Here is a 27,492-nt window from a genome sequence, read left to right as displayed (position 1 = left end):
TCTCAGAAGTACTTTCCCACCATGAATGACTAGAAACATCCCAATCGGAAGAAAAGGAGTAGACTCCATGGAGCCTCTTTGGTGCTGATAAAAGCCAAACTAGAGGCCATGGCATTAGCTTGTCAGTGAGGAGGAATGGTTAACAGATTCCATGATGAGGTAGGCTTGGGCTCACAGTCACGGGTGATGCCAGACCAGGGCAGGGTCCCACATAGTGGGAAAATGCCTCCCCGTAAATGAATGTGAGGAAGCACATGTTCCCTGTGGAAAATGTGCTTCCAAGAAGGAGAAGGGCAAAGATGAGCTGAGGTCCATTATTCCTCCAAGATTGACCCATCAGGTCAATGACTTCATCTCACATGTGGCAGAGTAGTAATGGAGTTGGGAGAGAAGTGTCACACCAGCAGAGAACCCTCCGCCTGGAAGGCAATGTCATTGCTTCTCTAAAATATTTTAATGCAAAGGCCCTTAGGTAGGCAAAAGGTGGCACACTTGGGGATCTAGAAGAGGGCCTATGAGGCTGGACTGCAGAGATCAGCACAAACAGACTAGATGGAGTAGTTCCTCAGAATACATACTAAGGATTTTAGTCCCTATTATCAAGACCAAAAGAGTCTTTATTATAAATACTAATAAAGACTAAAATCCTAAGTGAAGGGGGAATTACTGAAACATCTTAAGCAAAGAAGTAACTTGTCGAGATTTTTATTTTAAAATATCACCCTAGCTAGGTGGAGAACAAATCAGTGGTAACACAAGCATAGATACGAAAAGAGCGATGAGGAGGTCTTTGAATTAGTCCAGGTGAGAGATGATGCACAGCTTGGATCAGGGTGGGGACAGAAGGAACGACCATGAATAGTAATAATTACTGACATTTATCAAGCTCTTACTATGTGTACTAAGAGCTTTACATTTTATAGCTCATCTTATCCTCACAACATTCTTATGAAATAGGTACTATTTTTCACTTACGTAGAAGGGAAATCCAAGGTTCAGAGAGATTAAGTAACTTACTAACTTACACGAGTTGACACAGCTTTAAAGTGGTGATTGTAAGAGCCAGGATTTGGATCTAGCGATAGACATTCTGCTCCAGAGCCCACCCTCTTCACCACTGTGCTGCCCCAATTCATTGCAAAGCAGTTATCTCTTCTGCTTTCAGAGTAATCTGCCCTTGCTCTCTCTTCCAGTCTGCATTTCAAGCCTGCTGCCACTTTCTTACCAAAGGAAATTCAGTATATTTACTTTCTCCTCTCTAGTCAAGCCCTTCAGGCAGAGCTCTTGTTCTATTGCCTGATGTATGCTTACAGCTTCCTTGGATTCTCTTTCAGTTCCCCTCAAGAATGATTCTCTTGGACCCTAACAAAGCTCAATGCAGACAAATAGTACACATAACCACTCCCTTACTTTAGCTTTCAACAGAAGCACAGTGGCCAAAGTCCTTTATATTTCCAGCATTTACTACTTGGTGGAGGGGTGGGGTGAAGGTGGGGAATAAAGTAAAGAAAATGGAGTAAAAATGACAAATTTTTCAGAGATGGGCTACCAAATAAAATATTAATAAAATGGGAAGTATTATTTTTTCTAGAGATACTCATTATACATACAAACTAAGTATATTGCTTAAGTAAACAAAGCAAATAGAAAATAACAAACTCTGCTATATTAGCAAACATTTGGAGCATTTGGGAGATTGCCTCAATTTTTCCACTGGCAAAATGGAACTAATAACATTTCTCATATATTTATAGGACTATCATGGAAATGAGAGCATAGATGTAAAAACATTTCTGCTAAATTGAAAGAATTATGCAAATACAGGATTTTTGTGAGTGATCCCCAAATAATTTAACTGTATCAAGAAATGTAATGTACTAGTCAGGATAACCGGCTATGCTACAGTAATAACTCCAAAATCTTCACAGCTTAACCCAATAAGAGTTTATTTCTTGTTCATGCTACTTGCCCAACATGAGTCTGCTCATCAGATACTCATAATGGACCACCCACCATCTGCAATGCTTCGAGATATATTACCAGAGGAAAAAGAAGCTCTGAAGAGTCTCACTTTCATATGTAATGCTTCAACCCAAATGCTCACAACTTATTGGCCAAAAGAGTCACCATGGGTCCAAAAGACAGGAAGCTAGAAACATTAATGGATATCACTAATGGCTATTGCAACCAGTAATGGACGCTAACCTAGTGTTTTGAGAGTAAGAGACACATCTACTACCAAATATGTCAAAAACCAACCGGCCGGGCACGGTGGCTCACACCTGTAATCCCAGCACTTTGGGAGGCCGAGGTGGGCAGATCACAAGGTCAGGAGATCAAGATCAGCCTGGCTAACACAGTGAAACCCCGTCTCTACTAAAAATACAAAAAAATTAGCCGTGTGTGGTGGCAGGCACCTGTAGTCCCAGCTACTTGGGAGGCTGAGGCAGGAGAATGGCATGAACCCGGGAGGCTGAGCTTGCAGTGAGCTGAGATCGTGCCACTGCACTCCAGCCTGGGCGACAGAGCGAGACTCCGCCCCCCAAAAAAAAAACAAAAAAACAAAACAAAACAAAAAAACACCAACCTCAGCGCTTTAAATTCAGTCCTGTTAATGACACATGCAATATTCCTTGGACTATTTCCTCTCTCCATCAGCTAAACAATGTGCCAAATTCCTTAGTCTCATGAACTGGATAGATTCATCTCCCATCCATAATTCCAGGGTCAAATTAGCTTAAGGCAAGTACATGGCCCACCCTCCTAACTACAATTTTGAATTCAGACACTGGCACATAAACTACGTCAATTCTGAAATTTGCTGATAATGTAAGCTTTCTCTTTTCTATTGCATTCCAATCTGGAAACAAGTAGCCCTAGAGATTACTAACAGCAACTTGGGGCTTTGAGTGGGGAGGCTGCCAAGAACAAACTCCACACTAAAAATGCAGGGCCAAGAAATGCAGAGAAAGAAACTAGACCAAGCCTCTCCTGAGACTAGCCCTATCTCTGGACTTTTCAGTTATATGATCTGTCCATTCAACTCAAACTAAGTCAATTTGAGTTGGTTTTTCTTTTACTCTCAACCAACCAAACACCAGGTAAGAACTTTCATAACATATGCAAGATCAGTTTGCTTTTTAAATAATAGCTTACTTGTATCTCTGTCTATGTCTTAAATAATGCATCCCAGAAGGTTTAAACCCAAATGAGCTCAGTAGTTGTCCAGAGACACTGCCACAAGCCCCAGGAGCTTTTGCAATGAGTACCACAGTTTCCTCACTATCAAATCATCATCCCACATTTGATGAGACATTTGTACATCATGACAACTATAAAAAGTAACTTTCCAGAGCTTGAGGAGGAAAACATCTAGCCTTTCTTGCCACAAAAGGAGGCAAATACAGTATTTTTATGGTATGATCCAGATTCCAGAGACAGAAATAATCCTGACTAGTAAGGGAGAGATTATCTCTAAACCATAAAACAAAAAACAAAAAGGGATTGTGTCCACAAACTACTGGCATAAAAGAGGAAGTAGCCAAAAGGCATTTGTACCACTCAGAAAATATGTGAATCACCCATGTTCACGCAAAGATCTCAAAAGAATGCATGTATGGGACCTGGAGATTAGACATCTGGTACCTCACTGATACCAAGAAGAACCCCTGGTAGCTCCTCAGTATCAGCTGACTATTGCCTGGTGCAGAGTCCACAGCTTTCCAGGATAGGGGCAATGGAAAGACGACAGTGCTCTTCTATGAACGCTGCTGAGGAAGCCTCAATCACAGAAGAGGCTTTGCAGAGCGTGTCAATCAATACTGACTACACTCATCATCACCATCACCACCACCATCATCTTAACGTTCTCCTGAGCCTGGGCTCCCAGGCTTGAGCAGAAAACGTGTATGAGGAGGGAAAGAGCAGAGGGCACATATCCCCCAACATTCATTCATTCATTCAACTAATTTTTGTTAAAGTCCTGTGCTTTCAGTCAATAATGTTATTGAGCCAGGGCTACAGACTTGAGTAAGCAAAGACCCTCCCCTCATCGAGTAAGTTTGTATGTTAGTTGTGGAGACAGAGGCAGGAACAAGCAGACAATAAACCTGTAAACTGATGACACAATTTAAGGACGTGATCAGCAAATACTATGACAAAAACAATGAACAATAGAGCAGGAGCACCTTGCCTGCCAAGACGCCCTCAGGAAGCCTTCTTGCTTGATTTTCCAGGTTAATGCACTATCAAGATTACCTTACTTGGTGAGACCAGTGGGAATACGTGTCCCCTAGGGCTGCTCATTTCCTGGGTGCCCAAAAGAATCCTTTGGGCTATCAGAAATAAAAAAGAACTTCATGTATATTTTAACTAAAAATGTTAAAGTTACTAACGTTTAATTACCATAGACAATATATGTATACATATATATATAGCAAAGACAATATAATATATATTATCTATAGTAAAAATAATATATAGTACACACATGCATATGTGTATACACATGTATATAAATATTAATAGTAAAGACAATCTATGCATTGTCTATATGTATACACACATATAGATTAATTTTTTTTTTATTTTTTATTGAGACAGGGTCTCACTATGTTGCCCAGGCTGATCTCGAACTCCTGGCCTCAGGTGATCCTCCCACCTCGGCCTCTCAAAGAACTGGGATTACAGGTATGAGCCACCACATTCAGTCAGATTTCATTTTCTTTTACAAGTGAGGAACATGCTCATAAACTTTGAAAACTGTGGACTAAACACTGTTATGGACAAAGGAGCTCATCTGTGTCTCCTCTTTTTAGATCACGTGTCACTAAGACTTGGGCACAGAATGGAGAACATATGACTTTCTATGTCATAGATTCTCTGGGTCATACAGTGACACCAGATAATGGTATTGCCTCCTTCCATCTCCAGGCACTATGCTGAACACTGTATCATCTCAGACAGTCCTTAAAAAATCCAATGAGCTGTGACTATTTCAGCACCATTTTACAGATGAGGCAACTGAGGCTTAGAACAGTTGTGAGGGTTGCCTATAAAAGCAAGTCTTGTACAATCCTGTGTTCTCCCAAATGGTGTTTCGTGAGAAACAAGTCAGAAACTAGAAAGTCTCTAGACTGCCTTTTGGTTAATGGACTCACTGGCCCTCATCTGACATCCTTCACCCTGGTGACGAATAGAACCTCTCTAAACTAAAGCACAGGGAAGAGCTCACATTAATTCAATCAGCTGGAGCAGTCACTTCCAGTCCTTTCAATCTAGGGAGAACATTTCTGGGCTTGTCTAGGGAGCTCATTTTCCATCTAGACCTCAGGAAGAGACAGTGGTCAGGAAAGCTTTCAGGCCTCTGTCTCCCCACAAAGCAAATCTGCCTGACAGTGTCACAAACTTTGTTCTCTTTTTCTACCTTCCAGCCTTACTTTAGTGTTCCAGTGTCTGTAAGACAGTTCTAGAGCTAGTAAATGGCCTAGGAATAGTAATTTATCTACAAAGAACTAATTTTGGATAATTATCAGGGGAACAAATTAAATTTCCCTCTGAGATTAATTTAATCACACTAATTTTTTTTTCTCCAGGGTGTTTAGACACATATAACACTTTAAGTAGTTGCAGTAAAATGTTTACTTTCTTTTTGTGACATCTAAAAAGGGACTGAAAATACAGACAGAAAGAGAAAGAGAGAGAAAAAGACCTAGCATATGCCTTCTCCAGAGAGAGAAGAAGAAGGCATACAAAAGAGAAAAAGAAAAGAAAGCAAAGATTGTATTTCAGCGGGACTTTCCTGGGGCATCCCTAATGATCTGTTTGCCTCCCATCTCTGCTGGGCTAGAGCTCATCTATGTCTCCTCCTTTTAAATCAACTGGGGATCTAGGGAGTCAGCCCTCGGCTTTGGCCCACGAATTCGTCTGAGCCTGAGCTTTAGGGATCTTGTATGATCAGAGTGGGCATTTCTTTGAATTGAGGTGGGGGCTGGCTTGTTCAAGCCCATTTCCTGAACTACAACTTTGGACAACTTAGTGCAGATGGACTGCTTTGTTTTTTCGGTCTGAAAATTAGACCATGTTCACGCTGTTGTGTAGTCTGGGAACTAGGCCAAATTTCAAGACCTCAGTGTTTATAACAATAAGAAAGACACAATGGAAAAGTCCAGTTAACGAGGAAAGGCATCCATAAAGAATTTCCCAAAGGGCCAAAGAGTTATAATAGCACACGATACATGGTCTAATCCTTCCTAGCACTCTACTTCTTATACTAGAGTTCTACATAAATAATACCACCTCAGGGGTAGCTATTCAATTTTCTCCTGAATCCCTAAGGATCAGATGGAAAGCGCATGCAGTTGTCAGCACCCTCTGCCATGCCCAAGGGGTACTGGAGCAACTGGGACCCTGATCCACTCATGAAGGTGTTCTCCCGCAACAGTCCTAGCTTTTCCTGGTCTCCAGTCCCTTCGCAGCCAGGGTTGGGGAGTAAATCTATATTCAGACAAACCCACAACACCTGGCTTTGTGTTTTTTGTTTGTTGAGTGGCTTTTATTTGGGAGTAGAGGTGTTGAGAGAGAGAGAATAGAAGACCGGGAAATACAGAAGGAAAATTCTCCACATGGGGCAGGTAGGGGAGGGCAAGGGAAAAAAAGAGTTTTAAAGCATCTTCTATCATTAAAACACATCAATAATAATTTATGAATAAAGTGCCAATCTTTAATTTTTGTGATTATGTCATGCACAACGGGTTTGACGAATTTTCACCAAATTTGAGGTTATGCTTGAGATAGTCTGAGTTAAATAAAGACTATCATAAATTTGCTTTGGGGGACTGACAATGGAGTTCCCTGATTACATACACAAAAATAGGCATTTGTCTTCTGTAGGAGCCAACACAGAGATTCAATAAGAAGCCCATGTGGATGCTGAACAGAGCAAGAGCTGCACGGTGAGAAGATGCACAGTGAGTCTCCAGTCAAAATTCACTAGGCCAGATCCTCTAAGTCACTGAACTGATTTGCAACTGACCCACTTCTACTGGAACAATTCTAAGTACCAGGCTCCAGGTCAAATAACAGTGTGACTTAGTTGTTTAATAGTTAATGATCCACCAGAGCATCACTAGGAAGGCCAGCTAGGAATAACTGTTAACATACAAAACTGTGAAACAAAGCAAACCAGATCCTTTCCCCTGTTCCCTGAATGAATGAATGAATGAATGAACAAATGAATGAATGAATCAAGGGCTCTGGCTGCAGTTCCTGAACCTCCTCCACCATCTCATTTCACTGCCTTCATAATCCTCTTCCCTAGCGCATTCCTCGTCCATGTTCCTCTTCCTGATTCACTCCATCTGGCATAAGGGTTAGAAAACAAAGTTCATCCAGACACTTATGCAAGTGTGTCAGTTTTTCAGGACGAAGAAGCCAGAGAAGTCAGATGGTTTGGAGCAACAAAATCAGGAGGATTGTCAGAGGAATAGACAACTGTGCCCAGTATCCCTCCCTCTGAGGGTGACCAGGGGTGCTATCATTGAGAGAAGGAACTTGAAGGGCTGGAGGAGGCAAAACCTAGGGGTCTGTGGCCTGAGCCCTTTTTTAGAAACTGGTTTTCCCCAAATGGTTAATATTTCTTGTTATATAACTCCACAAGATATCAAGCCTGCTTTAGATATTCTCTTTCCACAATTGTCATTCCCAGTACTGTAAAATGAGTTGCCTATACCCTCAGTAAGGAAACTGAAACCCAGAAAGGCTAAAAGGCACTTGCCTCGGCCGAGCCACAGCCATGACCCACAGCGTCCCCTGGGTTTCTAGGAAATTTTCTGATTCCAGAACTAAAGAAACGCTGCCACTAGGAAGGAAGGAGGGAAGGCAGACATGCCGTACTGAAAGGAACTACTTATGTGACAAGACAGATCACCTCAAGCCTTAAACTTAATACACACAGGTTAAGAACAAAGACATTCCTCACAAACCTGGTTTCAGGAAAGCTTCAAGAACTTCTTGAAGACATTTTTCCCAAAAAATCTACTCATATTCACCACAATGAAACAACAATCCAATTAAATAATACTTGAGTGAACGCAATTTTCCCAAGAGATATTTAGAAAAAAGTGAGGGCTTAGAGTCCTGAATCTGAAAAGTGATTCCATGTTTTATCAACTAAGTGACCTTTCTCTTAATCCCTCCAATCCTTCATTTCCCCCATGTAAATCTGCATGGGAATACCTACCATGCAGAGTTGTTGTGAAGATTAAATGAGATAATACATGTAAAGTGCTTAGCACTGTGCTTGATAATTTAATACTTTCCCCGCCCTGCCCCCACCACCACCTCTTTGCTTTTGCCAAAATCTTCCAGGCACTACTAACTAAAATAAGAAGAGAGAATCAGTTCAGAACTTCTGAAACTCAAATATGTATAGGAATCATTTTGGGTTGTGTTAAAATGCAGTGATACACCCGGAGTTTCGTGGTGGGGCCTGAGAGTCTGCATTTCTAACAAGCTCCAGGGGAGGCCAATGATGCTGGTCTGTCTGTGGACCACACTTCAAGAAGCAGAGTATTAAAGAGCTCTAAGAGTTTTGATAGGCACAAATTGCTGTGATATAGGAAAGGTTGCATACAGCTTTTTCAAAAGTTGATATAAGTTAAATTAGTACAAATCCAAGGGAATCCCATTTGTGCACTAGAGACTATGAACTTTAGGAGGTACTGGATTCCCCCAGTAGGCCGTGGAGTTGAATCAATGTCACAGATGAAACACTGAAATGCCTTACTCCGGGATTTAGGCTAGAAGTACAATGTGCCCTTTTGACTCAGCTGTAGATATTTTTCTGGACTTCGTTTTCAATCCTTTAAGAAAAGTATATTGGATAAAAAAAAAATCAGTGAAAAATCAGATTTTTTTCCCTCCGTTTTCAATTTAAGCTCTGGCAAATAAAAAGATCAGATCAAGCATCAAGTTGGAAAACAAAGGAACCATGGAGGAAACTCCACAGGTATGTGGAACCAAGAAGGAGCACAACAGGCTGAGGAAAAGGAATAGGGATCAAAGATATTCTTATTTTTAAAAAACATACATCCCAAAGTACACAGGCATCATTTGCACAGGCAGTAGCATATAGGCCCTGAATGATTTCAGGAATTTAGTAATAACTATTTATTGATAAAACATAAATTCAAAACTATTCCAATGTCAAGATATCTTATTTTAATAAGCCTATATAAAATTCACATTTGAATTAAAGAAACAAAAAAAATTAACTGCTTTTCATATTTAAAGCATTCAATTCCAGTATACCCTGGAAGTACTTTTCAGTGAGCTCATCATCTTCAGTCAGTTTAGGTTTAAATCTACTTATATGTGACTGGCACTTGGGTTTTTGAGTAGCAAAATGGTTCCCCAAATACAGACAGGGATTCAAAGTACAGTGCAAGTTGGGAAGTTTTCAAGCCAAGTCAGGTCATTTTTACACTACATAAATGAAACATAGTATTTTATCATTCTTTCATTCTCTTTGAAAGACATTTATTACCAATATGAACAACTTTAAGAAAAGAAATGCATTTATCTCTTCCTAGAAAATTGTCTTCCTTATCCAGATACAGTGAAAATGTTTATTATAAGCTAACACCATTCATTTTCATACTTAACTTTGTAATGTCTTATACTGTTATTTCATTTATGCATGTGAAATAATCTCAAAATTCCAAGAGTTCCTGAGGGGCTGAGACCTTATACGTTTTTAAGTGTCCAGAGCATTTAACAAAGTGATAAGCAAGAATTACTCAATACATGTGATATAGTTTGGATGTGTGTCCCCACCCAAGTCTCATATTGAAATGTAATCTTCAGTGTTGGAGGTGGGGCCTAGTGGGAGGTGATTGGATCATGAGGGCAGTTTCTCAGGGATGGCTTAGCACCATCCGCCTTGGTACCGTCCTTACAATAGTGAGTTCTAGTGAGATCTTGTCATTTAAAAGTGTATGTCACCTTCCCACTCACTCTCTTGCTCCCGCTTTCACCATGTGATGTGCCTGTTCCCCCTTCACCTTCTACTATGATTGGAGGCTTCCTGAAGCCTCCCTAGAAGCAGATGCTGCCGTGCTTCCTGTACAGCCTTGTAGAACCGAACCAATTAATCCTCTTTTCTTATGAATTACCCAGTCTCAGGTACTTCTTTACGGCAATGCAAGAACAGTCCAAGACAACATGGCTGATAAACCCAATTGGAAAAAATACAAAATAATATATGAGAGGAAGACAATTCCACTTATGAGAAAATAACATGAGCTAATATAATTTTTCGTAATTAATGACGCATCACAATAATTTTCACTACATAACCTATAGAAGTTCTTTTGCCAAAGAAAGATAGGCATTGGCATATAGATTTTTCACATTATTTAGCACAACATGCAGTTTATTAATTTTCTCATATCAGAGTACAAGGGAGAAAAAAAATCAAATATTCCTTTCGCTCATTTTCTCACCTAGAAAAGCACTTCTTTTTCTGCAAAGCATTGTAAAGAAGTTCAGCTCATTTGTGCTTCTAACCTCAAAAAAGTCTTTCTTAGGACAATGGCGTTTTTGTGGTATTGAGTCTACAGGAGTCTGAAATATCACACATGGTACTAAGTGGTTTGCAAGAATCATAGGAATATGACCTGGGAGGTCATATTTAAGAAAAGTATATTGGATAAAAAAAAATCAGTGAAAAATCAGATTTTTTTCCCTCCATTTTCAATTTAAGCTCTGGCAAATAAAAAGATCAGATCAAGCATCCAGTTGGAAAACAAAGGAATCATGGAGGAAATTCCACAGGTATGTGGAAGCAAGAAGGAGTACAACAGGCTGAGGAAAAGGAATAGGGATCAAAGATACACTTATTTTTTAAAAAATGTACATCCCAAAGTGCACAGGCATCATTTGCACTTTGTGACAAGTGCAAGGGAGGAATCTTCAAAGTTCAGTTATTCATTCTATCCTTCTGCTTCCATACATGTAGAAGTAATCTAAACCAGCACTATAATAGATGTCTTTAAAAAAAAAAAAAGTCTTTCTGCTTATTAAGACAGAGAGCAATATTACTACATAATTAAACAAAAATTGGGCTGCCAGCAAGGACAGTTCACTACAGAAATTGGAACTAGTTAAGTAAACAAGACGTAATGATTAATGGCCCAACAGCAATCTATAGGAAGGTCTCTAGTGATAAGACACATGGCTATGTTCTTAATTGTGCTGTGCTCAGTATTTTTATTATTAACAGATCAGTGATTAATCCAGGTTGCCCATTAGAATCACTAGCGGAGCTTTAAAAACAAAATGCCTGGACTCCACCCCTAAAGCTTCTGATTTAATTGGCCCGTTTAACTATCAATGACAATGCAGAGATATGCTAAAGTCCGCATAGATACAATAATAAAAGGAACAGTTTAATGACAGAGTAAGTGCCTATTATGTGCCAACAAGCCCTATGACAAGCAAGATATGGAGATAAATGTGACATGGTTCTTGTCATTAACAATAAAAATAAAATTAATATGAGATTAATAGACTCAACAGTCACTGAAAAGATAGTGCAGTCTTAAGACTGTATTAATAATCTTTCTCTACTTCAGGATGGTCAAATAAATTCTAGACTATTGTGTTTGACTTTGGAGGAACCCACTTGAAGAAGTTATAGAAAAACTGAGGCTCTTTGAAAAGAAAAGGAATAGCAGGTGATTTTCCTGGAGATCTGTTTATTCGATGAATTTGTGTTTGATATTTTAAACACAAATATCGGAAGTGTTGTTGCATGAAACAGAAGACATGTTTGCTCTGCTTTGGTCTCTGAAGAAAAGCTAAAACAATGGAAAATAAAGCAAGAGAATATCAATTTGGCTCAATTGATGGAAAAATTACCTAATGATTAAAACTACCCATATACAGAAAAGACTGTTTGGGGAGGTAATGAGGTCCCCTTTTCTAGAGGGATATAAGCACAGACAGGATATGGAGTTGGTTAGAATTCTGTAAAGAGAGTTGAATGGAAAAGCTTTAAAGGATAATTCCACACTGAGATTCCACAGTGTATTATACTTAAGCTAATTTCCTTGCAGTACCTAAGAAATCAGGTTTTTCCTTTTGTATAAAAAAAGCCCTTCTTCCCTAAACTTTTGGACAATTGGTACACAATGATGTCACCATCTATAACATACCTTGATGACACCTGAACAGCCACATCTGTAATGATGTGAATTGACAACCAAGGAGCACGCATAAAACCCAGTACAATCAGGACTGCTAGGGACACCAAGTCAAGGGTATCAGGAGCTAGAGATTTGGATCACCAGTCTTGGCATGTGACTCTGATTGCTGTCCTCTGCTTAATTCCTCTGAGAACAGTCTCTCATTATTCAAGCAAAAACATTCTTACAAAACTGTATACACTTCCTCACAACTACGACACTATCCCGGTGCACACACTCAGGCAATAGACACAGATTTATTGACACATATATAGCCCAAGTCTTGGATCATTTTTAAAGTATTAAAGTATTTTCAAGTTTAATGCCTAAGTAGCTTGCTTTTGTAATAAACCTGCAAATTGTATACTTGATGTATTAGTCTATTCTCATGCTACTATAACAAAATACCTGAGACTGGTAATTTATAAAGACAAGAGGTTTAATTAGCTCATGGTTCTGTAGGCTGTACAGGAAGCATAGAGGCTTCTGCTTCTAGGGAAGCCTTAAGAAACTTGCAATCGTGGCAGAAGGCAAAGGGGAAGCAGGCACATCTTACATGGTTGAAGCAGGAGCAAAAGAGAGAGGGAGGAGGTGCTACACACTTTTAAACAACCAGATCTCAGGATAACTCACTGTCACTATCATGAGAACAATACCGAGGGGATGGTGCTAACCCACTCATAAGAACTTCATCCTCATAATCCAGTCACCTTCTACTATGCCCCACCTCCAACACTGGCGATTACAATTCCACATGAGATTTGGTGGGAACACAGATCCAAATCATATCATTTGATAATTGCTATGAGCGTAGATTTTAAGTGTTCTCATCACAAAAAAATGATAAGTTATGTGAAACAAGGCATATGTTAATCAGGTCGATTTAGCCATTTTGTAATTTATACATATTTCAAAACATCATGTTGTGTACTATAAATATATACAATTTTTATTTGTCAAAAAAAGAAACTACGTAGAAAATCAGGTGTAAAATGTGACAGTAATCTGGGCACTAGTTTCATAATGGTGGACACGAATTTAAGACTACCCTGTTACATAAATGATTTGATCTTTCGACAACAAAATGTAAAACATGATTGTTACCATCTTTTAGCAGTAAGATTCCCAGAACCGGACCATTTGGTCCAGTAAAGAAGATTGCAAAACAAGATAAAAACCACTTTGAGACCGTTGGGGTTAGTGGTTTTTTCCATTAACCTCTCAATTGTTACTAAACTTGCCCGATTTCATCCACACAGTTGATTTATGGATTATTTTCATGAACTATTTGCCAACAAAGGAAACTCCATTTATAGTTCCTTCTTCACAAGTAACTTATTATTCTTTTTATGTCATCTTTTCATTTCTCAGTCTTAAATTTATTCCATTATAGCCAAGCTATAATAGAGCAAAATTCTATCATCAAAAATTGCTTATTTTAACTCTTATAATTCCAATTACATATTCCTTGCATACTTTTCAGTTTTGTACCATTGCAGTGAAGAAAGTAAAAATAAAAATAAATAAGCCAAATCTGTATGTTTTTTTTTTTTTTACTTAAAATTTACTTCTCAAAGCAGATGGAATGGGAACTAGTTTATGAGGATGCTGAAATTATCTCAAGCCTGGAACAGGTAAATAACAAACAAATACCTCAGAGAACTTACCTAGATTCTTTAATTACTTTAATGTGCCATTTTAGAACATTTAGGAATAGAAATTCAGAGGCCAGAAAAAAAAAAAAGATTAAAACAGGCGAACTAAATTGGGAAACAAGAAATCAGACGAATGTTTAGCCAAAGAATAACACTATTTAAACAAATCAGATGTCAAAAAGATAAAAAATATTTATGCTTTTATACTCTTGAATCCAGAAAGAAAATGAATTTGAGAGATATCCAAAAAATACATTTTCTCCTACAAGTAAATTATTTATAAAGAAAAAAATTAAAACCTTTGCCATGTCAAACTTATAATAACATACACAGATATTAACAGCACACAAAACAGAAGCCATTTTCAATGTTTGCTAAAAAGCCACTATTACTATGGTGATGCCCCAATACAAAAAAGCAACAACTAACAACCAGAAACCCATAACAAACGCAAGTTTCTGGTGCTTTCCATGACTAATTCCAACGTGTCACACTGCTTGTCATCATCTGTACTCTTTAGTTGGTGCATCTGGTCATCAGCCCTATAGGTGAGGATCTGCATCATGTGGGCAGCACAGCTATGCTGCTCAAGAATAGAGACCCAAATGTCCCGTCAGTCTGGGGATGTGTTTCAACATGGTGACATCCCAAGAGTCTCCCAAAGAGAATATTTATGGAGTTTCACCTTTCCATGGATTTTCAATACATACCCAGAAAGCCAAAATATGTGAAAAGATTGATTTAAAAATGGTTGACCAAATTTCAGTCAGCCTGAAAGCTTTTATACTGTTTCTCTTCTCTTTATTGCAAGCTATTAATTGAATTAGCCCTACCCCACTCCCTCTTTTTTTTACAGTTTGTGGTTTTTTTTCTGCCCTCTGACTTTCAAACCTCAACTTTCTTAAAAAATTAAAATGGCTTTCTTGAGGTCCTCCAGTTACTTCCTTCTATTAAAGATGTTTTCCCTTAGTTCTTAACCTCTTAGGCACCTACCGTTAAACCTGTTCACCACTCCCTCTTTCCTGAGACGTTCCCTTCCTTGACACCTTCCTCCACTGTTCTCTCTTTGTTCACCTCAATCCTTGCTGTCCTCTGTTCCTTCTTAAGTTCTTTCCCTCCCGCTCTCTAACAAACTGAGTTTCCACCCCATACCTCACATTTAGCAAGTTCCATCACTGCTTAACAAGCCCCACTTATCTCCTAGCTTAAAGCGTCTCCTTCCAGCCAATATTCCTAAATCTACAGCTCCCACCACACCCAACTTATGTTCTTTGTTAACCTGGCCATTTCCATTAGGGGATTTGGCCTATTTTATATGGAGGGCAAATAAAATCCCTTTTCACTCTGTGACTCCCCAGGTCCTGACAGCCAATTACCTCATGTTTAAACTCTTTTTTTAAATAGTCTGGTCTCACCTACCCAAACCATAATTCCTCATGACACACTCTCACTTCTGTTAGCCTGTAGTCTAAGGTCCGACTACAGGCTTTCGCTCCTGCCTCTCCTTGCTAACACTGGTGGTACAAATAAACAAACAAGGCAGGAATCATTTCCCATTTCCTCTGGCAAAACTTTCGTGTACTTTGAGCTCTCCTTTCCCTAGCATTTACAGGCCACATCACAAAATTAGAATTTCACAGCACCTTTTCATTCTTACCTATTATTAGTTTCATTCTAGTGTGCTGGGCTTCTCTTCCTGAGTAGATTATATTTGCTCCTTGAAGGTAGAAAGCAGAATTTGTACCCCCTTTCTTAATAGCTCCAGTAGCACTCAACACACTGCTAGTCTAAGCAGGCAGGTCCTGTAGCATGCACTTTGGGGCCCACCTAAACATACTCTGCCTACACTAGCTTCTTCATGTATTGTTATCCCTTTGAGCTTTATATGCTTTTTGTACATTCCCTCAAATACTGTTTGGAAAATAAATGAGGAAAAGGCAACAAACATACATGTTGCTAGGTATAGAACGGGTATGTTGTGAATATTAAATTTTGAAAATTATTTTTATTTCTATTAAAGAAAAGGGGACAATGAATGATCTATGCACCCCACACACAGCAACATGAAATTTTCCTGTTAAGCCAGTCTTTTCTCAGAGAAACACAGATACATTATTATGATGGGGGCCTAAAGAGGCCCAGTGACCATCTCGGTTCACACACTGAGAATGATGGTGAACCATATTTTTCTACTCTACTCTCAACCACTTAGATTCTGAGTTAAGAGGGGAGAGAAGTTTGCTGACTGTGCAAACGTACGAAGTCCTGTTTAAATGGGCGGGAGGCAAATAAAAGGAGTTCATGTTGCAGGGAGCCTTAGTGGTGTGATTGTAGCGCTGACTGCTGGGAGTTGGAGGCACTCAACCATACTGTTGCACTGAATGAACACTTTGGAAAATCCAAATGGGCATTGTTTTACCAACCACAAAAAATCATGGGAGCAGCAAATAGATTTCATCCAATAACTAGGATATCAACAAGGCATTTGCAGATTCTAGGAATAAACTACAGCATTAGAATCATAATTTTTAGGTGGGACTCTTTCTTTCTAAGCTTGTAAAACTACTGGTTAAATCTTCATCAATTTACATAAGCCTATGCACTTCCTAAATGGGATCAATAACTCCACTCAGGAAAAAAATCCTTTTAAAACTGCCCATCTACCTTTGTGCATTAAATATATTCAGATACAATTTATTAAGTGTTTTGGCTTTACTGAAGTTTCTGAGTTTGAGGCAGGATAAGTTTCTCATCACTCAAATTGGTTAATTTCCCTTCTCAAATTCTGTTAAAGTTCAAGAGAATTGAATGAGGATAGACCATGCCTGGGCCTAGGTGACAGAAAGTGAGAGAACAAGAACCAGTGGGAAACAGTGCTTTCCATCCTCATCTTTTTGAACTTTTAAACAAAATCAGAAAATAGCTATAATTAAGCTAACACTTTTTCTGATCTTTTAACATTAATATATTTTAATACAATTTCAACTGTTTTCACCACTTCTACCATTCACTCTGGAATCCTTGTAACAGGAATGAGTCAGGCTGTTTGGCTCACTCACAATTTTTCTTTTAACCACTATTAACATTAACATATTTTAAAACAACTGTTTTCTACTTCTATTATTCATTCCTATTATTAACCAAGAAAACATTGAACTCCCTTCTAATGAGAATAATAATTCTAGCACTTGGCTCACTTTCCCTCCACTCTTCAATCCCATTTTGTCTTACACATTTTGGCAGTCTAAATCCCTCTTATAATTTGATGTTTTTACCTTCCAGTTCTCACAATACCATGTCTAATTTACAAATTAATTTGACTTAGAATCGTTAACCTTATCTTTTATGTTCTAAACCCTTTATTTCTCAAAAGTGCTTTTGATCATTTTTAAGCCTGTGCTATGTCCTATAATGTGATTTGCAGCTTTAGAGTTTGTTGATAAATGAAGGTTCTCGAGGTATTGAAGTATCTTCTGCCAGCCTTCCAGGAAAAAAGTTTGTCTGATCGGGCTTAATGTTTCTGGAAATCACACAATTTATCAGAGCTATCTGTAAATTTTTCTCCTAAATTCTTACCTACAAAAGCCCAGGGTAATATTTAAGGCCACTCTTAGCCTCAGATTGTAAAATTGTGTATCTCCTTTATCTACCTTTGTCTTTAGAATATAAGAAGTTTACCAGTGGTTATGTGAGGAAAGGCAAAGTGATTGGGGTTTGTTTTGTTGTTGTTGTTTGGTTGGTTGATTGGTTTTTTATTTGTATTTTGTTTGTTTTCCAAGATTGCTCAAAAGAGCCGCATGACATCATGAAAAAAATATAGGTTTTAGAATCTGGCCAATCTGCATTAGAATTCCAGCTTTGTTACCTTTTATTTGCACGGCTTAGACAAGTTACTAAATAGAGCCCCATCTTCATCTCAGCAAGTTTTGTGGAAGATTAAAATATGTTCAAAGCACCTGGTACACAGTTGGGTTCAAGCTGTATGGATGTGAGCTATTATCTATGTGACCTTGAGCAAGTCACTTAAGTGAGATCTCAATGGCTTAACATTTCCATATACTAAAAAAAGATAATAAAAAATAAGAGTACTTCGTGGACTAGTTATAAGATTAAATAAGTTTAATAGAGTAGAGTGCTGAGAACCATGCCTTTCATATGGTGAGCCCTACCTGTTTTAAGCTATCATTATCACTATCTTTATTAATTATTATTAGCACTCTCCCTGGGATATGTTGAAGTCTCTCCAAATTCATTTCCATCTGGAGTGATATCCTTTAAAGCTGGGCAAGACTGAGCAAAAGACACCAGGATGCTGCCTTTCTTAAAAGGATATTCCATTTAGGGGCTTAAAAAAAAAAAAAGCTTAAAATCAGAAAGGCATAGGTTCAAATCCCAGCTCTACTTAGACTAGCTCATAGGGTTTTTGTATTTTATTCTACTTTTCTCCTTACAATAACTGTATTAAATAGGTACTTTGATTATCCCCAACATATAGCAGAATACACTGAGGCTGAGAGAGGGTCCACAGCTCACTGCATGGCCAGGCATCCTTTTGGGTGTTCCCAAACCAAGGCAACACCACCTAGGTGTATTTGGGGGTCCCATGCTCCTTCTAAGAGCATGGCAGGTGCTCATTCCCTCTGAGCCACAATGGAAGTCCTTTAATCTGGGATACCTGTGCCCCTCTCTGCTCTGTAGTTTTCTTTCTCCATTTTTGTTGTCACTCTTGGTTTTACCAACCCATGGTGGATTTTGTTTTTATCTTGGTTTTTTGTTTTGTGTTTTGTTTTTTGACATGGAGTTTCACTCTGTTGCCCAGGCTAGAGTGCAGTGGCACAATCTTGGCTCACTGCAACCTCCGCCTTCCAGGTTCAAGCAATTCCTCTGCCTCAGCCTCTTGTGTAGCTGGACTACAGGCGCGCACCACCACACCTGGCTAATTTTTGTATTTTTAGTATAGACAGGGTTTCACCATATTGGCCAGGCTGGTCTCGAACTCCTGACCTCGTGATCCACCCGTCTCGGCCTCCCAAAGTTCTGAGATTACAGGCGTGAATCACCATGCCCAGCCCATCTTGGTATGTTTTAACTCAGAGATGGAGCTACCTTGTTCAATCTGCTGTAGCCACAGGATACTCCTCTACTGCCTTGTGATTATTAGGAAACCCAACAGAAAACAGCCACAGCCACACATGTGTGTGCTTTTGTTCAATATCATGAAAGCTCAAGAGAAAATCATGTCTATATCATTAGCATTTTATGACTTTTAAAAGAAAGATCTGAAGCAATGGCAAATTGTTAACATCTATTCAATATGGGTGGTAGGCAAATGGCATGTTGTTATTCCCCATGCTTCTCTGTGAGTCTGCAATATTCCATTAATTAAGCAAAAATAATTGTAAATTGAAAAGAGCATATCATTTTACAAGGTGCAAACGAAATAAGGCTTTCCTTATAGGGTTACTACTCACATAAGGAAAATACTTGTTACATATTGGAAAACAAGTAAACGCAGCCAAGCACTTAAATGCATAATTACCCCATAGCAGATTAGTTATTGCTGGGTATTTTTCTCAAGGTCTTAAATATACATGTATCTAGCTCTCTGATTTGGGACTTGATGGTCAAGGCTTTCAGAGGTCTTTCTCTACAGTTAAAGGACTGGCTGTAGAATGGATGGAAAGGCATGGGGCCAAGTCTGGTGTTCACCAGGAGGGCTGAATGACCATATGTCAGGAGGCCATACAGAGTGACATTTGTCACCTTGGGGAATTATAGCCCCTCCCTCTCCCAGGCTATGAAGCATGTTGATCAGCCTCCTGAGAGGGATTTCTTGTCTCAAGAGCAGACTTACTTTAACCAAGCTTACAAGATGGAAGAACAAAATCAGAGTGTCAGTATATTGTTCTACAATGAGAAATCTGTCATGGAGGTGGCATACTGAATTCCTACAGGGAAACCTACATTGAAAATCAAATTATAATCACAAGTTTGCATGACTAGCACAGCATGAAAAAAGAGAAATTGTTAGCTACCTCTTCTAAATATTAATACCTCTCCTAAATATTCATATTCATATTAATTAATAATTAATCAAGCTATAATAGCCCAATGCATCCATCTCCATATATGGGAAAGATCTGCCTAAAGGAACAACACACAAAAAACTCCACTGACCAGAATTCTCTCTCCTCCAGCTGGTACCTAATGGACACTGCCAAAGTTTGCCCCTGGGACTCTCACATTTCTATGCTTTAATAGCCATCAAACCCCTCTTTGAATTGACACTTTCTTTCATTAAATGTGCTGCTAAATAACAGGTCTTATAGGCCACATATCACCTACAGAAACAACTCTACCAGTTTTCTATCTTAGAGCTTATAAAAGATTCCAGGCAGCAACTTAGATAGAGTCATAGAAGAATAAGATCTTTATGAAGGCCCATGATGTAATTCATGAAGTTTTTCGCCACTGTAGCCTACGACAGTGCCAGTCACTTAGTAGACATTCAATAAATATTCCTTATGTCAATGAAAAAAATCCTCACTTAAAATAAACTGTTCAGTACAAGCCTAAAGCCCACACATGTAATCATTCTGTAAATACAATCATTCAGGACCTGGGAACTTTATCTCGTTTTTGTTTTTGTTTTGTTTGTTTGTTTTTTGCAAAGGAGTCTTCCTCTATCACCCAGGCTGGAGTGTGCAGTGGTGCGATCTTGGCTCTCTGCAACCTCCATCTCCTGGGTTCAAGTGATTCTCCTGCCTCAGCCTCCCAAGTAGCTGGGACTACAGGCGCCCACCACCACGCCCAGGTAACTTTTGTATTTTTAATAGAGATGGGGTTTCACCATATTGGCCAGGCTGGTCTTGAACTCCTGACCTTGTGATCTGCCCACCTTGGCCTCCCAAAGTAGTGTTGGGATTACAGGCGTGAGTCACTGCGCCCGGCCTCATATATACACATATATATATATACACATATATATACATACACATATATACACACATATATATACACACATATATATATACACACATATATATACACATATATATATATACACACATATATACACACATATATACACACATATATATACACACATATATATACACATATATATATACACATATATATACACATACATACACATATATACACATATATACACATATACACATACATATACATACACATATATACACATATGTACACACATATATACACATATATACACACATATATATATACATATATATACACACACACACATGCACACACACACATATTATATAGATACACATATATATGTGTATATATATATTTTTTAACTTCTGGGACACATGCAGAATGTGCAGGTTTGTTACATAGGTATACATGTGCCATGGTAGTTTGCTGCACCCATCAGCCCATCATCCACATTAGGTATTTCTCCTAATGCTATCCCTCCCCTAGCTCCCTAGCCCCTGACAGGCTCTGCTGTGTGATGTTCCCCTCTTTGTGTCCTTGTGTTCTCATTGTTCAACTGCCACTTAAGAGTGAGAACATGCAGTGTTTGGTTTTCTGTTCCTGTGTTAGTTTGCAAAGAATGATGGTTTGCAGCTTCATCCACGTCCCTGCAAAGGACATGAAGTCATTCTTTTCTACGGGTGCATAGTATTCTATGGTGTATATGTGCCACATTTTCTTTATCCAGTCTATGCCCAAATCATGGACATTTAGGTTGGTTCCAAGTCTTTGCTATTGTGAACAGTGTTGTAATAAACATACATGTGTATGTGTCTTTATAGTAAAATTATTTATAATCCTTTGGGTACATACCCAGTAATGGGATTGCTGGGTCAAATAGTATTTCTGGTTCTAGATCCCTGAGGAATTGCCACACTGTCTTCCAGAATGGCGGGAGTGGAACTTTATCTTACATATATTTTTCTACATTCAGCCTGAGTTGCTCAGAGAAAATCCCTCAAATGCCATTCATCAACCACTAGCTAACGTCACTACATCCATCACTAAGTGCTACCAAAAAGGTCCATTTTCATATTATTCCTATGTATTCTACTAACCAAATAGGTACCAAAATGAGCTAAACGTCAATTCTTGAGAAAGAAGAGATTTTATCATCTGCCCATGACAACAAGCATACCAACTACTCTTAGTGGAAGAGAAATACGTTTGTAAACATTACTAAGATCTGTATGTATGGAAACATATGGCACCTTGCTGTTAAAATGGGCCAATGAAGAAAGTTTTTGGTGAAGTCATAAAGTTCTAGAAGACATGCATCCCACTGTCTTTAAGTAAGACCTATCCCAGTATGTATGTGTTATGTGTGTTTCACTCACCGCATACTGGAACTTTTCATTATATTCACGGTCATTGGCTTTCACTATCCGTTCTGCTTCTAAAGAGAGAGAAATCAGGTATGAAATTAAATTGTAGGCCCACAGAAACAAATAACTCATTAAAAAAACATGACTTAGGTTGCTTTGTTGTTAAGGCTGCAAGAATTCTTTTCTTTCAAATTTGAAGGGCATTGGCTTTTTCCAGTGTACATGTTGGAACATGTGTTGGAAAGTCCCAAGATGGAAAGCTACAATGTTTCTCATTGTCCTCCTGATGCCAACCATAAAGCAAAACATTATGTATCTCCAATTTCTATGTCCCTTCAGCACCGCAAAGACCCTTTCTCTTAACTTCAAGTGGTTCCTAAGAGAAGGAGCTGACAAAGTCAAATGCATCCTGGCAAGGAATGCTTTGTGGGGTTTGTTGCTACAAAGTCACAAAATATAACATAGCCAAAAAAAACCATACAGAAGTGGCCAGTGAGGTCACAGACCTTATGGTCTTAGAACCAAAGGTGATATCTGTAAGCCCAGGCATATTAAGAGGAATGACACATAATCAGGAGACTGAGAGCTGCCCTTAGCTGGAAGTGACCAAATAATAAAATCTCTTCTGAAAGCAAATGCAAACGCCAGTACAAATAATAATATAAAAAGGACAATAAACCTAAGGATTATGACAGTGCAGAATAAAAATTTGCAGAGGGCAAGATAAGACAGTGCCCCAGAAACACCAGCAGAACAAGTTTTGTAGTAAGGGTAGCAAGCTCTTGCTCCATGTTTACTGAAGAGGTACTTCCAGAGTTGACCAAAGATTTAGGATGGAATGATGAAAGCTATGAGAAAAGAGTCAGCAAGGTAACCACCAGATGTCAATGCTGGACTCTCATGGCGAGTGACTTGACCCTCTCACCATTAAATTCCCTTAATCCCATAATTCTCCAACTGGGTAGGTGACAGGTGGTAAAAGATGGAGGGATTGCAGTAAGAGTCTGAGTGTAGAGAAGGCACTTAACAACCAGAGATAAAGAAGACTGGATGGTGGAAAGTAATTTGGAGACACATGTTGGGGATGGAGGAGGGAAGAGCAAAAGGAAAGTGAAAAGAAGAGCTGGAAGCAGAAGGGAGATGAGGAAAATGAGGGAGATGAAGAGGGAGAGAAGGAAGGAAGGAATATATTTTAGCACCCACCCTTTGCATGCCAGGCACCATGAATTGTAAAAACAAATTTTTTCCAAAAGTCCAGGCGGAATCTCTCCGTAGCCCTGGTGGTTCAACTCCCGAGACTAAAGGTCACCTCTAAGGACTGCTCCTGACAAATGACACCCTGTCTTTGGTTATGACTGGGTTTCTACCATTTGTAGGGTGTTTTGTCTGTCCAGTAACCACCTGCATGGTTTCCCTCTTGCCTATCTAATAAAGCCAGTTCTCTGTGATGGTTCCTGTTTTCCAGTCTGGCTCAACTAATTGCTGATAAGAACAATATTGGACTGGCATCAACAGTTGATGATACCTGAATGGGCTTGCTCCTAACCTATAACTTTGCAATCCAGAACCCACCAGGAAGCAACCTCTCAACCACCCACCCACCTGAAGGAAACACCTCAAACCATCCTCTCTTTCTTACTGATGCCCCAAATTTGAAAGAAAAGAATTAAAACATCAAATCCCAAAGTGGTACTTTGAAGGGTGAGGGAATCTAAATGCTTAAAAAGCTAGATAATTTATTTATATAACACCACCATAACCCAGAAGTAGTAAAATTGCTGACAGGAAAGCAAAAAATGTTACTGGGATGGTAGGAGCGAGGGCTCTTTCTGCATGGCAAAAGGTTAACCTGGACCACTGGTATGCTGCATGTAATTTATAGACTATAGCAGCAAAACAAAAATCAGATATATTAATTATATATTAATTGGCTTTAGCTTAGTTCATATACATTCAGATGATGATCCTTCTTAAATTTCACATTTATATGAAGCATATCCAAGAGTAGAATTCTATAGTTCTGTACCTAATTTTACCCACTCCAAACACCAGAATCTTGACTCTGTGAGCCACATAGAAACCATCCTGGGCTGGGTGCGGTGGCTTATGCCTGTAACCCCAACACTTTGGGAGGCTGAGGCAGGCAGATCATGAGGTCAAGGGATCGAGACCATCCTGGCCAACATGGTGAAACCCCATATCTACTAAAAATCCAAAAATTAGCTGGGCATGGTGGCACATGCTGGTAGTCCCAGCTACTCGGGAGGCTGAGGCAGGAGAATCGCTTGAACCTGGGAGGCAGAGGTTGCAGTGAGCCGAGATTGCACCACTGCACTCCAGCCTGGCAACAGAGCAAGACTCCGTCTCAAAAAAGAAAAGAAAAAAAAGAGACCATCCTGTCCAGGATCTCCATGTAACCACACTCCACAAGGATAGGGACTAGCCCATTCCCAAAGCAGCGAAGTAGTTTCCACGGTAGGTCAGTTTGGACCTTCTTTCAGGTATCCAAATTGCTCTTGTCCCACAAAACCTGATTAGAGCCAGGAAGCCCACTTTTGCTTCTAAATCCTTCTTAGTAAGTCTTAATCGTTACCTCTGTTACTTCTATTAATTATCATCTTTCTGAACTAAGTCTTCCTGGATTAATTCTGGCAGAAAATTTAGCATCCCTTCATTAAGTTCTGCAAAATACTGGCTTTGGTTCTAAATTGCTACAGTTTTCTGTCTTTAACCTGACTATGCTACACCTGAATTATCTTTGCAGGAATTAACTTTCTTCTCTGTGCTACCACAGTGTATGAGGGGATATAAAGACCTTTTGGCAATAAATCACATCCTGGAAAAAGAGGAAGCTGAAGACAAATCCCCCATAACTATTCCCATTGAGAATAGCTCAGAGGTTCAATGACCTAATGCCTGATACTTCACAGGCATCATGGGATCCTTCCATATGTAAGAGGAATGAAAGGAAACTAGTCACCAAGGGGTTGATGATTTACCAGCGTGAGCTCACACCTGCACAATTATCATTGAATTTGTCCAGTTCCAAAAAGGAGTAAGGCAATATATAAGGATGTATAAAATATAGTAAGTCAGCATGTTTAAAGTATACTAAAATTGCTAAAAGAGCTTCTGGTTTAAGATGGCAAGTTGAGTCTGTCTTTTTCCTCCTTTCTTTCTCAGGTCCCTCTGAAATTACAGAATACATTTTTTAAGATTAAAAACATAACAGTGCTGGAAAACAAGAGTAGTGCCTAGCAGAGGTTCATAAATTTTGAAGAAAGCCTAGAGAATAAAATAGAAAGCAGATGAGATCATTTTGACTGGGAGAAAAAAGATAGAAATAACTCTAGCCAAAAGAATTAGAAGAGTGATCTTCCCAATGAGCCCAGAGCAGCTCTAAATTCAGAGTCAGTAAATACGAAGATTGAGAGTAGGTTATGGACAGGGTGACAGGCCCAGGTTATGCCTATTATCTTGTCAAAATAATCGATAGGTTCCCCTTTCATTCTCAAAAGTGTCTCCATTTGATGATAAATTATATTACCACCTTAGAGTAATTAAAAAAAAATAACTGAACCAGTTGGGATCTCCCGCACCCCATTCTTTGCCCACAAAGAGAGTAGGCAACACATCAGGGAAGGAAACCAAGGGTGAATATTCAGGCCTGAGAAGGAAGAGCTCTGCCCCTCTACAGCAGCTATAGCCAACTTGGCCCCTAGTAAAGCCTGCCTGACTGGGGCCATTGTGGGATTTGCCAGACTGCCTGCCTAACCCACAGAAAAGCCTCTGTCAGCAGGCTGCTCACTCCTGTTCAAAGGAGAGGCCTGGCAGAGAAAAAGACCCTTGCGATGGCACTAATTTATCTAGTCCTTTATTTATAAATACAAACCAGTAACAGCTGAGAAAAACCAAGAGCACAAAAAAGAGGGATCCAACAAGAAGAAATAATGCTGAATACAGGTAGAAAAAGGGGATTGGTTTCTCTTTTTAATTCTAATTACTGCCTTGAATATATACACATAGATATACAGGTTTTTTAGAGATGCTTTTTTTTTTTGAGATTGTGCCACTGCATACCACTCTGTCACCCAGGCTGGTAGGCAGTGGCACAATTGTAGTTCACCGCAGTCTCGAACTCCTGGGTTCAAACAGTCCTCTCACCACAACCTCCTGAATAGCTGGGACTGCCAGCATGAGCCACTGTACCCAGCACCTCAAAGATATTTGAGAAGACATGGCATCCATGAAACAAGAACAAGCTAATATAAACAAAGAAAACAGAGAACAAGAAAAAGTCCCTAGAAATTAAAAATATTTATTGGACACACTGGAAAGTAGAATGGACAAGAGGGAAGAACAGATTGGATAAATCTCACAAAATATATATCAAAATGACAAAACAGGAGGAAAATGTGAAAAAAACAAACTTAGGGTAAGGGAACATAGACAATGGATAGGTGAAAACAATCAAATAAATAGAAGAAAACTGCTCTGCTCCAGAGTAAGATGGAGCTCTCCAAAGTGAAAGGGCCACCAAGTACCAATCAGGATGAATGAAAATGAACCCACAAACCTTCATAAAACTTTGAGCTCCAAGGACAAGGAGATAATCCCAAAAACTTCCAAAAGAAAAAAAAAATGGTTAGCCTGAAACATAAGAATTAGACCAATACGACATTTCTCATCAGCAGTAAGGATGCTAGAAGACATTGGAGTGATTATTTTCAGTTTTAAAGAAAAATATTTTGAAACTTAGAATTCTATACCCAGCCAAATAATCAAGTGTGAAGGGGAAATAAAGACATCTCTGCAAAAGTGTTTACAGACAACGACCATCTGCAAAACAGCTACTCAAGAATGTACAACAGTAAGACCTACTATTTGACAGCAAAACAGGGTGACTATAGTCAATAATAATTTAATTGTACACTTAAAAATAACAAAGTATAATTGGATGTTTCTAATACAAAGGAAAATGCTTGAGGGGATGGATACCCCATTTTACATGACGTGATTATATACTCCATGTCTGTACCAAAATATCCAATGTACAACCCATAGATATACCTACTATGTACTCACAAAAATTAAAATAAAAAATTTTACAAAAAAGAATGTACAACAGGAAAAATACTTGTTTAAATGTTTAAAGTAGAGTAGAGTGGAAGAAGATACAGAAGGAAGAATGATAATCAACCAGAGTCAAGAACAATAATAAAAATGGCTAGTCCAATGACCCCCACACCTGATCCA

At 39.0% G+C, this 27,492-nt stretch overlaps 1 protein-coding gene across 2 annotated transcripts in view; it reads right to left on the bottom strand.

Moving 5' to 3' along the window:
• ATP8B4 (ATPase phospholipid transporting 8B4 (putative)) overlaps positions 1 to 27,492 on the bottom strand; it is a 272,392-nt gene that overhangs the window by 199,710 nt on the left and 45,190 nt on the right. For both annotated transcript variants that reach the window (XR_004030436.1, XM_012507151.2), the window contains exon 3: positions 22,249 to 22,307. The gene's annotated coding sequence lies outside the window, so the exon portion shown is untranslated. The remainder of the gene's footprint in view (positions 1 to 22,248; positions 22,308 to 27,492) is intronic.

The sequence above is a fragment of the Nomascus leucogenys genome, chromosome 6 (genome assembly GCF_006542625.1).
Source record: "Nomascus leucogenys isolate Asia chromosome 6, Asia_NLE_v1, whole genome shotgun sequence".
Taxonomy (NCBI): domain Eukaryota; kingdom Metazoa; phylum Chordata; class Mammalia; order Primates; family Hylobatidae; genus Nomascus; species Nomascus leucogenys.
Note: the sequence above shows the minus strand (reverse complement) of the source record. Positions and strands in the feature narration are given on the sequence as shown.